Source organism: Chrysemys picta, chromosome 13, assembly GCF_011386835.1.
Source record: "Chrysemys picta bellii isolate R12L10 chromosome 13, ASM1138683v2, whole genome shotgun sequence".
NCBI lineage: Eukaryota > Metazoa > Chordata > Testudines > Emydidae > Chrysemys > Chrysemys picta.
The window spans coordinates 22,197,905-22,207,751 of NC_088803.1; the positions used below are offsets into that span (position 1 = coordinate 22,197,905).

A 9,847-nucleotide genomic window follows, 5' to 3' on the forward strand; every position below is an offset into this window, starting at 1 on the left:
GAATGAAGGCTTGGGGTCTCACAGGACATGTGACCATGGAATCCATCTTAAGCCTGGTGCTTTTCCATTTAGAAGGAGGGGTGGGGACCCAGAGAGACAAAGGATTCCCGCCTTGTGCCAAAGCTATATAAGGGGGTGGAACAGAACAAAGGAGAGTCCAGTCATGAGAAATCCCCTAGTTACCACCTGAGCTGACACTAACAAGGACTGCACCAGGGGAAAGGATTGGGCCCAGTTTCTTAATGTATTAGGCTTAGACTTGTGTGTTTTGTTTTATTTTGCTTGGTAACTTACTTTGTTCTGTTTGTTATTACTTGGAACCACTTAAATCCTACTTTTTATGCTTAATAAAATCACTTTTGTTTATTAATTAACCCAGAGTAAGTAATTAATACCTGGGGGAGCAAACAGCTGTGCATACCTCTCTATCAGTGTTATAGAGGGCAGACAACTTATGAGTTTGCCCTGTATAAGCTTTATACAGAGTAAAACAGATTTATTCGGGGTTTAGGCTTGAATTGGGTTTCTGGATACTGGAGACAGGAGTACCTGCTAAGTCGTTTTCAGTTAAAGCCCGCAGCTTTGGGGGACGTGGTTCAGATCTGGGTCTGTCTTGCAGTCGGCTGGCGTGTCTGGCTCAACAAAGCAGGGTTCTGAAGTCCCAAGCTGGCAGGGAAAACGGGCTCAGAGGTCATTTCAGCACATCAGGTGACAGTCCTCAGGGGTCTCTGTGACCCAGCCCGTCACCCAAGGCCTGGGGCAGAAATGGAGGTGCTGTAGGGACCCTGACAGGGAACTCACAGGGCTCAGCAACAGCTGAGTGGGGTTTGGGTAATGCCAGGGGAGCCTGAACATGGGACGTCAGAGCTGGAAGTGGGAGTTGGGCACCTCTGTCTGAATGGTAAGATCCTGTGCCGGCCCCAGGCCGAGTTAAGGGCATTTGGGGACCATGCTCTGCGTTTCCTGGCTGAATGGGTTTGTGTTTCTTTTCAGTGTCATGGGGATGGGAAGTCTCTGGGATCTGCAACACGTGCTGTGGGGATCCTGGCAACGGCCATGGGATATTTCTTACCCCGCAGGGACAGGCACCTCCCCTCACCTTGAACTTCATCTTCACAGAGCTTTTTGCCTGGCGACCGACAAAGAGTCTGGATTTGCACCCAGCTCCTGGGCTCAGAGTTGGGGGTTTGGCCCACCCCTAGGCCTGAGCTGGGCACCAACTCCCCTGGGTTTATCGCTGTTACACATCAGGATAACAACCCGCGTCTCTCTAGTCTGTCTGGGGGAGCTGGGCACCCGGCTGCCATTTGGGCCTGGAAAATCTTCCCCAGTCTTTTCTCTCTAGAATTGTTCCTTCCAATTTCAATGCCCTGGGCTGACAACATCAGGGCCTGGCCCCGCAGCCGCTGGGCCTCAGCACAGGAGACTCAGCTACTGGAGCCCACACAGCTGCCAGCGCACAGGCAGAAGCAGCCAGACAAAGCGTTGGGGGGGCTGTGTGAGCAGGGGGAGAGTGTTTGCTGCTTCCCTGTCCCATTACAACGCCGCTGTGTCCTCGCTCCAGGCAGGGCTGGAGGTTCCCGAGCTGCCGGGGGGCTGGATGCCTGGTTCCCAGGTATCTGAATGGGAATCATACGTCCAAATGGCCAAGGTGCTTTGGAGATCTCAGCCAGGGATTGTTTTCCACCCATCTTGTTACCCCACGCTGCCCCTCGGCCGAGCAGGGGCAGATTTTCTGGCCCTGGCAGTTCATTCTTCAGAGACCAGTGAAGGGGTGTCAGGGATCCACACAGACCCAGAGCTAAAACGACCCACTAAAAACCCTGCCCTGGGCCCATGCCCTGCATCTGCCACCTGCACCACACATGCTCCCCGCACTCCAGGGCTCCTCCCAGCCCCAGCCAGCCACCCTGGTGTCTGGGTCCAGCTGCTCTGCTCCACCAGAAAGCCAGAGCTGGGAGCACTAATCCACCTGCTCAGGGCAGGTGGTCCCTGACCCTGCTGGGAACCCAGTGGCATGGGCAGCCGTGGGGAGCGCGGAGCCTCGGGATCCCAGCCAAAGCCAGGCAGACAGACACGCCACTGAAGACAAACTCAGGGAAGCTGCTTGTGACTGGATCCCCGGGGTGCACCCTGGGACTGTGCGACCTCTGTGCTCCCTTCACTCACTAATCTGGATTGTTTCTCACAATGTTTTACTGGTGACAAGCAGCAAAGCCCTCCAGGTGCTGTTGTCACTCAGTACAACTGCATGTGGAGCCCCACACCCAGCTAGATTGCATGAATGCTCCCAGAGCCGCTCACAAATCATACAGAGAAAGGCACCAGCCAGATTCCTTCAGCTCCCATCCTAGTACCTCAGGAATATACCGCCTTGCAATGCTCGAGACCCTCTCTTGGGCAATGCAAATTTATTAATTGGTTCACCTCTTCATCAATGGAAAGTGGATATACACCAGGCTTTGTAACCGGACCAGATTTACCAAACACTTCAGGCAAACTCCCTGGTAAGGATAAATATTAGAATAAGTTTACTGATTACAAAAGATGGAATTTAAGTGATCATAAGTGATAAGCAAAAAGTTAGAGTAGCTTTCAAACTAAAATAAAATGTAAGCACACAGTCAAAATTCTCAACCCTATTAGACTGGGCAACATCTAGATTAAGCAGTTTTTCTCACCCCACTGGATATTGCAGGTTGGTTACAGTCTTTTATACACAGGCTTTTCCTTGGTAGTCTGGGGACCAGTCTCTTCAGCTCCAGCATTCTCATTGCCTTCAGAGTAGGTGGAGGAGAAGAGAAAGGACAAAGCATGGGACCACTATGTTCTGTTTTATACCCTTAGTCCATGTGCTTGGAGAGCACAAGTCCAGACATGTCTGGTGGGCACTGCTGAGTCACCAGGCAAGGTTGAGCAATTCCCCTGGTGTGGCCTTATGCAAGTGAGTCATTGCATTGTAGGTCCCTTACTGGACAATGGCTGTTGATGGTTGTTTGACACCCGCCTGCCCAGGTGTTGATTATCCCCCTGGTTATTGTCTTTGGGGAGCTAGTATCTGGGCGCTTCCCAAACCCACAGCATGTTTTAGTGACAACCGTGCAACACAATTCTCATAACTTCATATGCATTAATGATACACATATTTAGATGGAACAGTGGGTTTCAGCAGATTATAAACTTTCCCGTGATACTTTACAAGGCCTGCTGTATATGCAATATCACAACTATAGACAAATGATGAATATGAGGGTTACAGGGCACTCTCCCGGGGTGTAGAGTGTCACACTACTTTATTCCAGTGAGGAACTCGCAGAGACGGTCCACATCCCCAGCACCAAGGGCCTGCCTACACAATGACCTTCCTGCTATATGAGTTACGGTGTCAATTCAAAGTGATTTGGTTACACTTATACAAACCAAGTGGATGCTCTAAATTTGGTTGAAGAGCTTGTATTGGTTGAGCTTAAATCATTTGGGAAAAGGTTTAAGCTAAACTGAAATGAGGCATTGTCATAAATATAAAGGGAAGGGTAACAACCTTTATGTATGCAGTAATATAAAATCCCTCTTGGCCAGAGGTACAGAATCACTTACCTGTAAGGGGTTAATCAGTTCAATTAACCTAGTTGACACCTGACCAGAAGGACCAATGGGGAAAGAAGATACTTTCAAATGGGGGGGGGGGGGGGGGTTGTTTGTGCTCTCTGTGTGTTCCCTCTTGAGACAATGAGAGAGACCAAGCAAGTAATCCAGCTCCTACTGAAATGATACATCTAAAGTTACAGAAATTGTAAGTAATAGCAAGGAAATGCGTTAGATTATCTTTTGTTTTAGCTTGTGAATTTTCCCTATGCCAAGAGGGAAGTTTATTCCTGTTTTGTAACTTTGAAGTTGAGCCTAGATGGGAATCCTCTGTGTTTTAAATGTTTTTATTACCCTGTAAACTTACCTTCCATCCTGATTTTACAGAGGTGCTTCTTTTATTTTATTTTTTTATAATAAAGTTCTTCTTTTCAGAACCTGATTGTTTTTTAGTGTTCTAAAAACCCAAGGGTCTGGTCTGTGCTCACCTTGTTTATTTATTTGGTTGGTATATTATTCTCAAGCCTCCCCAGGAAAGGGGGTGAAGGGGCTTGGGGGGATATTTTGGGGGGGATAGGGGCTCCAAGTGGCCCCTCCCTGACTGTTTGTTTAAATCACTTGGTGGTGGCAGCAATACCATCCAAAAGACAAGGAAAGGAATTTGTGCTTTGGGGAAGTTTTTAACCTAAGCTGGTGGAATATAAGCTTAGGGAGTCTTTCATGCGGGTCCCCACATCTATTCCCCAGAGTTCAGAGTGGGGAGGGAACCCTGACAGGCATCCTTAACCCAAAATAAAGGTGACCACGTGGGTTTGCATCAGCTCAATTAGATGGATTTACAAACCGATTTGAGTTAAACCGGTGCAACTCTTCCACATAGAAACTCAGGGTGAGGAATCCAGGCTCCTGGCAAAGAGCATCTTGCTTGCAATTCTCTGCAGAGCCTGCTTTATCTCCTTGTTTTGCAGGCTGTAGATGACAGGGTTCATGACTGGCGGCAGCACAGAATACAACACGGTGGCCAGCAGGTCCTGCTGTGGGGAAGACATGGACTATGGACACATGTAAGAGAGCATGGCGGTGCAGGTAAATAAAGAAAACACAACCAGGTGCAGCAGGCAGAGGTCCAGTAGAAAGGTATTACCGGTTTCCAGCACTGAATGCAACATGCTGCTGAGACAGGAAGCAGCTGCTATCTGCATGCACACACCTCTGTTCATGGTTGGGACGTAGCGTGGGGGGAGGGTAGCAGATTGCCATGTAGCGCTCATAGGCCATGACCATGAGCAAGGCCAGCTCTGCGCTTGCAAAGGTGACCACCAAGAGGACTTGGACGATGTGGCTGGTGTTGGTTAGGGGGTTGGCCCTGGACTTGGGGACGGTGATGGAGAGGACAAGTTGCTCAGGAAGAAGAACATGGGGGTGTGAAGGTGGTGATCGAGGGCTACGGCTGTGAGGATGAGAAGATCCCCACCAGGGCAGCCAGGTAAATGACTAGAAACACCATGAAGTGCAGAATCTGCAGCTCCCCGAGGCCGGAGAATCCCAGGAGAAGGAATTCGGTCAGGGCGGTTCGACTGGGCATTTGTTGCCTTGGCTGCCCAGTGCTGAGGGGAGGACACAGAGAGTGATCAGAGAAAGAGGAGTCAAAGGCACAAAACAGAGCAGAGAAGATACTGGGTGTTTACAAAGTGAGAATGAGAGCTCACGTTTACTTCCGTGCCCAGTGCCCAGTGTGTGCATGTGTCTGTTCCTAGGTCACTTGTCTAGCTGTCTCTAGCAAACACCCATGTGGACATGGTGGAGCAGTAGAGGACACACTCGGCCATTCCGTCGGATTTTGCATTTCACTTGCAGTTCCGTGGAAAGTCCAATGTCCGGGCAGCTTTGGTGACACTTACAACATTTGAGAGGGAACTGATCTCCTGGCGTCATAACACACCGGTGAGACTGGTCTCCTCTGCCCCGGCCTGCTACCTCACTGTGCTGGGGGTTCGACTTCCTGCAGCTTACATGGGGCTTCCCCCTCCCTCAGAGCACCCCTGGTCCCATCCAGAGCTTTGTCGCAGATTCACTCCGGTCTCGGGCTGGTACGCACTGCCAAGCCCTGGGAGGAAGCTGAGCTCTACCCTGTCAGGGACCCTGCTAGGGCAAGGGATGAACTCTCCTGTCAACCTTGCTGTGGCCTCCGAGAGCCGGTTTCTGGCAGTGCTAGGCACTGGAGTGGCATCTACACTGCAGCTGTGCCGCCGGCATGTCTTGTGCAGACAGTTCACTCTCTCAAACGCTGGCATCGTGGTAGCAGTTCAAGGCCAAAGGCAGAGCAACCTGAGAGCTCGTCTGTGTCTCACACTCCTCCAGCCCGGACAGAAACAGACTCCAACCCATCGCTCTGCGCAGACGAGCTCCCTGGCAGTCACTGCTTGGCCGTGGGAAGAGGTTTTATCCGGTTCTGTTCTCCAGGGGCTCTTGGCAGCTTGCTCTCCGGCGCCCTGCACAGAGGCGCAGAGGCAGAAGTTAACATCTTTCCACCGGGAGCTTTCTGCACGTTCCCCAGGGTCGAGCGACAGCAGCACCTAGTGGGGAGAGCTGCAGGCTGGAGCCCAGGAACTGCTGAGTCCTAGGCCCGGCCCGTGGAGAGAACAGGTGTGTGAGCCAATCCGTGTGACCCAAAGCTTTCTGTCTCCATTCTGCACACTGCAGCCGGCAGCGCAGCTCCCGGCCTGGGGCCACAGACTTGTGCCAGCAGGGCTTGGCCCAGCCCCATAGCTATGTGGACAGCTCGGGCCAGGGCTCAGTCTCTGACTCCCCGCCCCTCCCCAGGCTTCAGCACCTGAGACCCAGCGGTCAGCACTGGGCCGCGAAGCTGGGCTGGGAGGCCTGCTGGGGCCATGTGCCGGCTGGCACGACCTGTGTGCGGAGGCCCAGGGGGCACGAGCCCCACTTTCCCGGTGAGCCCGGTTGGGGAGCCCTTGGTCTCGCTGAGGGCGTCTGGGTGGAAGGGGCGTTCGGCAAGTGCTGTCATTGAGCGCCCCAGGACAGAGGTGAGAAGGGGCACTGCTGGGCCACTGCTCCCTGGGGCTGGGTTTGGCCCCCGGGACCTAGAGGGAAAAGTGGCTGCTCCAGCCTTTCTCTCCTGAGCCAGCCAGCCTGCTCCGAACTGCTGGAGCATTCGCTACCTCGACACCCTCCCAGCGTCCGGTGGGGGCTCAGGCCCAGGGCTGTCCGGTTCTCTTGGGGCATCTCTGCCCAGAGCCTCCCGTGGCATCAGGCTTCTGTGTGGTGTGCCAGGCACACGTCCCAGCCCAGGGATTCAGGAATTGCCGGCAGCCGCAGCAAGCAGGGAACCGGGTAGGAAACACAGCCTGCCCGAGCCCCACAGAGCTGTGATTATCCCCAGAGGGCACCAGCTGGGGAGTGACTAGAAAACAGCTCCTCAGAACAGGCCCCGGAGCCCTGTGCCCCAGGTCCGCTGGATGCCAGCTGGCAGAGGGCATAAGAATATTGAAATCCCCTGGGTCCGGTGCTTACAGTTGAGTTCACCCGCAGGTGGCATGGAAGGTCTCCGCAAAGACATAAACACTGGTGTAAATTACTGGGCTGGGGTCCTTTGGTTAGATCGTTGGTGCACGTGGAGAAGCTGTTCTGTGCACTGACCGAGCCCTGCACGAGCCAGGCTGTGTAAACCTCAGGGTGTGACTCTCCCTGCGCCAGTGTGCACACCCATGTGTGTCGGAGAACGAGGGGGGACCCTGGGCAGACCGACAGCACAGGGAGATGCCCCCACCCCAGAAGCCTTGCAGGCCAATGGGGGGACCGATGCTGGGGAAAAGGGTCCTACCACCCAGAGCCTGAGGGCACATTGGCACTGCCAGAGCCAGCGTCCAACTCGCGGTGTCACTGCAGCGCAGCCAGTGCCTGGGACGTGGGAGGAGCAGGCTGTGAGACAGCTTGTTGTGGTGTCCCCAAGGGGCGGGTCCTTGTCCCCGAGAACAGACGTTCTCAAACTGTGGTCCATGAGCTCCACTCAGGTGGTCCACGGATAGTTCCCTCTAAGGTGCATGCCTGGGCGGCTGCACACAAAAGAATGAAGGTCCACCCATCTAATTAGTGGAGCCGTGCAGGTATGGCTCCACTAATTAGGTGCCTGGACCCTGGAGAAGATGCAGATGTAAGGTGAGGTGGTGGCCTTGGGGGGAATAGGAGGTAAGTGGGGGGGCAGTGGGGTAAGAAGAGGGGGTGGGGGGAATTGGGGATGTGCAGGGCTGTGGCAGCCGGAGAAAGAGGCAACTTTCCCCAGCTCCAGGGCTGCGGCTACCAAGGGGAGACGGCCCTCCTTCCCAGCCACACCTCTGTGGCTGCTGTGGTGGGAGAGAAACCCCCCCTCCTTCCCAGCCCCAGCTCTGTAGCTGCTGTGCTGGGGTAGAGACCCCCCCGCCCTCCTTCCCAGCCCCAGCTTGGTAGCTGCTGCGGAGGGAGAGAGACAGCTCTCCCCAAAACAGGGCTAAAACTTAATGGAAATTGCTTGTCCAGGCAAGTGATTTCCATTACGTTTGGGGAGAGGTCTGGAAATCATTAAGGCCAGATCTTTGTTATCTGGTGTAGTTCTGGCTCTGCAGAGTTCTCCCATTGACTCTTAAGCAGCACTAGGTTTGGTGGAGATGCTGCTAGGTGTTTTGTAGGATAAAGACCTTATTTGCAAGCTCTTTGAAGCAGGGATCTGTCTGCAACCTCCAAGCCCTCTGTTCATGTGCTCCAGGGCTGTGAGTTTTTGAGTTGGTGACACACACAATCATAGGCGCCAACTTTCCCTGGTGCTGGTGGGTGCTCGTGCCCCCCCAGCCCTGCCCCGACTCCACCCTTTCCCCACCCCTGCCCCGCCCCCATTCCAATCCCTTCCCCAAAGTCCCCGCCCCAACTCCACCCCCTCCCTGCCCCTATTGGACCCCTTCCCCAAATCCCGGCCCCGGCCCCACCTCTTCCCCAAGCGCGCCATGTTTCCCCTCCTTCCCCCTCCCTCCCAGCTGCGCAAAACAGCTGTTTTGTGGCGCAAGCACTGGGAGCTAGGGGGGGAAAGTGGGCACGGGACGCGCTCAGGGGAGGAGGCGGACGTGAGCGGGAAGGGGGGGTGGGAAGCTGCCGGTGGGTGCTGAGCACCCACCAATTTTTCCCCGTGGGTGCTCCAGCCCCAGAGCACCCACAGAGTCGGCGCTTATGCACACAATGTGAAACCAGAATAACTTTGCCTGTCTCTAGAGGGTTCTGCTGCATTTGCACAACATGGGTCCTAAACACCCCTTTAAAATACCCATAACCAACCACTTGATGTTTTATTTCCCTTCATATTTTCAGTGTTGTCACTTGTTTGTTTGTGGTTTTGTTTTGCTGTTTGTGTTAGAATCATAGAATATCAGGGTTGGAAGGGACCTCAGGAGGTCTCTAGTCCAACCCCCAGTTCAAAGCAGGACCAATCCCCAACTAAATCATCCCAGCCAGGGCTTTGTCAAGCCTGACCGTAAAAACCTCTAAGGAAGGAGATTCCACCATCTCCCTAGGTAACCCATTCCAGTGCTTCACCACCCTCCTAGTGAAAAAGTTTTTCCTAATATCCAACCTAAACCTCCCCCACTGCAACTTGAGACCATTACTCCTTGTTCTGTCTTCTGCCACCACTGAGAACAGCCGAGCTCCATCCTCTTTGGAAACCCCTTTCAGGTACTTGAAAGCAGCTATCAAATCTCCCCTCATTCTTCTCTTCTGCAGACTAAACAATCCCAGTTCCCTCAGCCTCTCCTCATAAGTCACAAGCTCCAGACCCCTAATCATTTTTGTTGCCCTCCACTGGACTCTTTCCAATTTTTCCACATACTTCTTGTAGTGTGAGGCCCAAAACTGGACACCGTACTCCACATGAGGCCTCACCAATGTCAAATAGAGGGGAATGATCATGTCCCTCGATCTGCTGGCAATGCCCCTACTTATACAGCCCAAAATGCCATTAGCCTTCCTGGCAACAAGGGCACACTGTTGACTGATATCCAGCTTCTCGTCCACTGTAACCCCTAGGTCCTTTTCTGCAGAACTGCTGCCTAGCTGCCGGTCCCTAGTCTGTAGCAGTGCATGAGATTCTTCCGTCCTAAGTGCAGGACTCTGCACTTGTCCTTGTTGAACCTCATCAGATTTCTTTTGGCCCAATCCTCTAATTTGTCTAGATCCCTCTGTATCCGATCCCTACCCTCTAGTGTATCTACTACGCCTCCTA

General features: G+C 53.3%; 1 protein-coding gene across 1 annotated transcript in view; it reads left to right on the top strand.

Annotated features, from left to right (window-relative positions):
* The window catches only part of LOC101936441 (von Willebrand factor A domain-containing protein 5A-like), a 30,399-nt gene extending 26,377 nt beyond the window's left edge, over positions 1-4,022 (top strand). Inside the window, 1 exon segment of the mRNA XM_065565230.1 lies at positions 2,099-4,022. The gene's annotated coding sequence lies outside the window, so the exon portion shown is untranslated.
* The last annotated feature ends 5,825 nt before the right edge of the window (positions 4,023-9,847 follow it).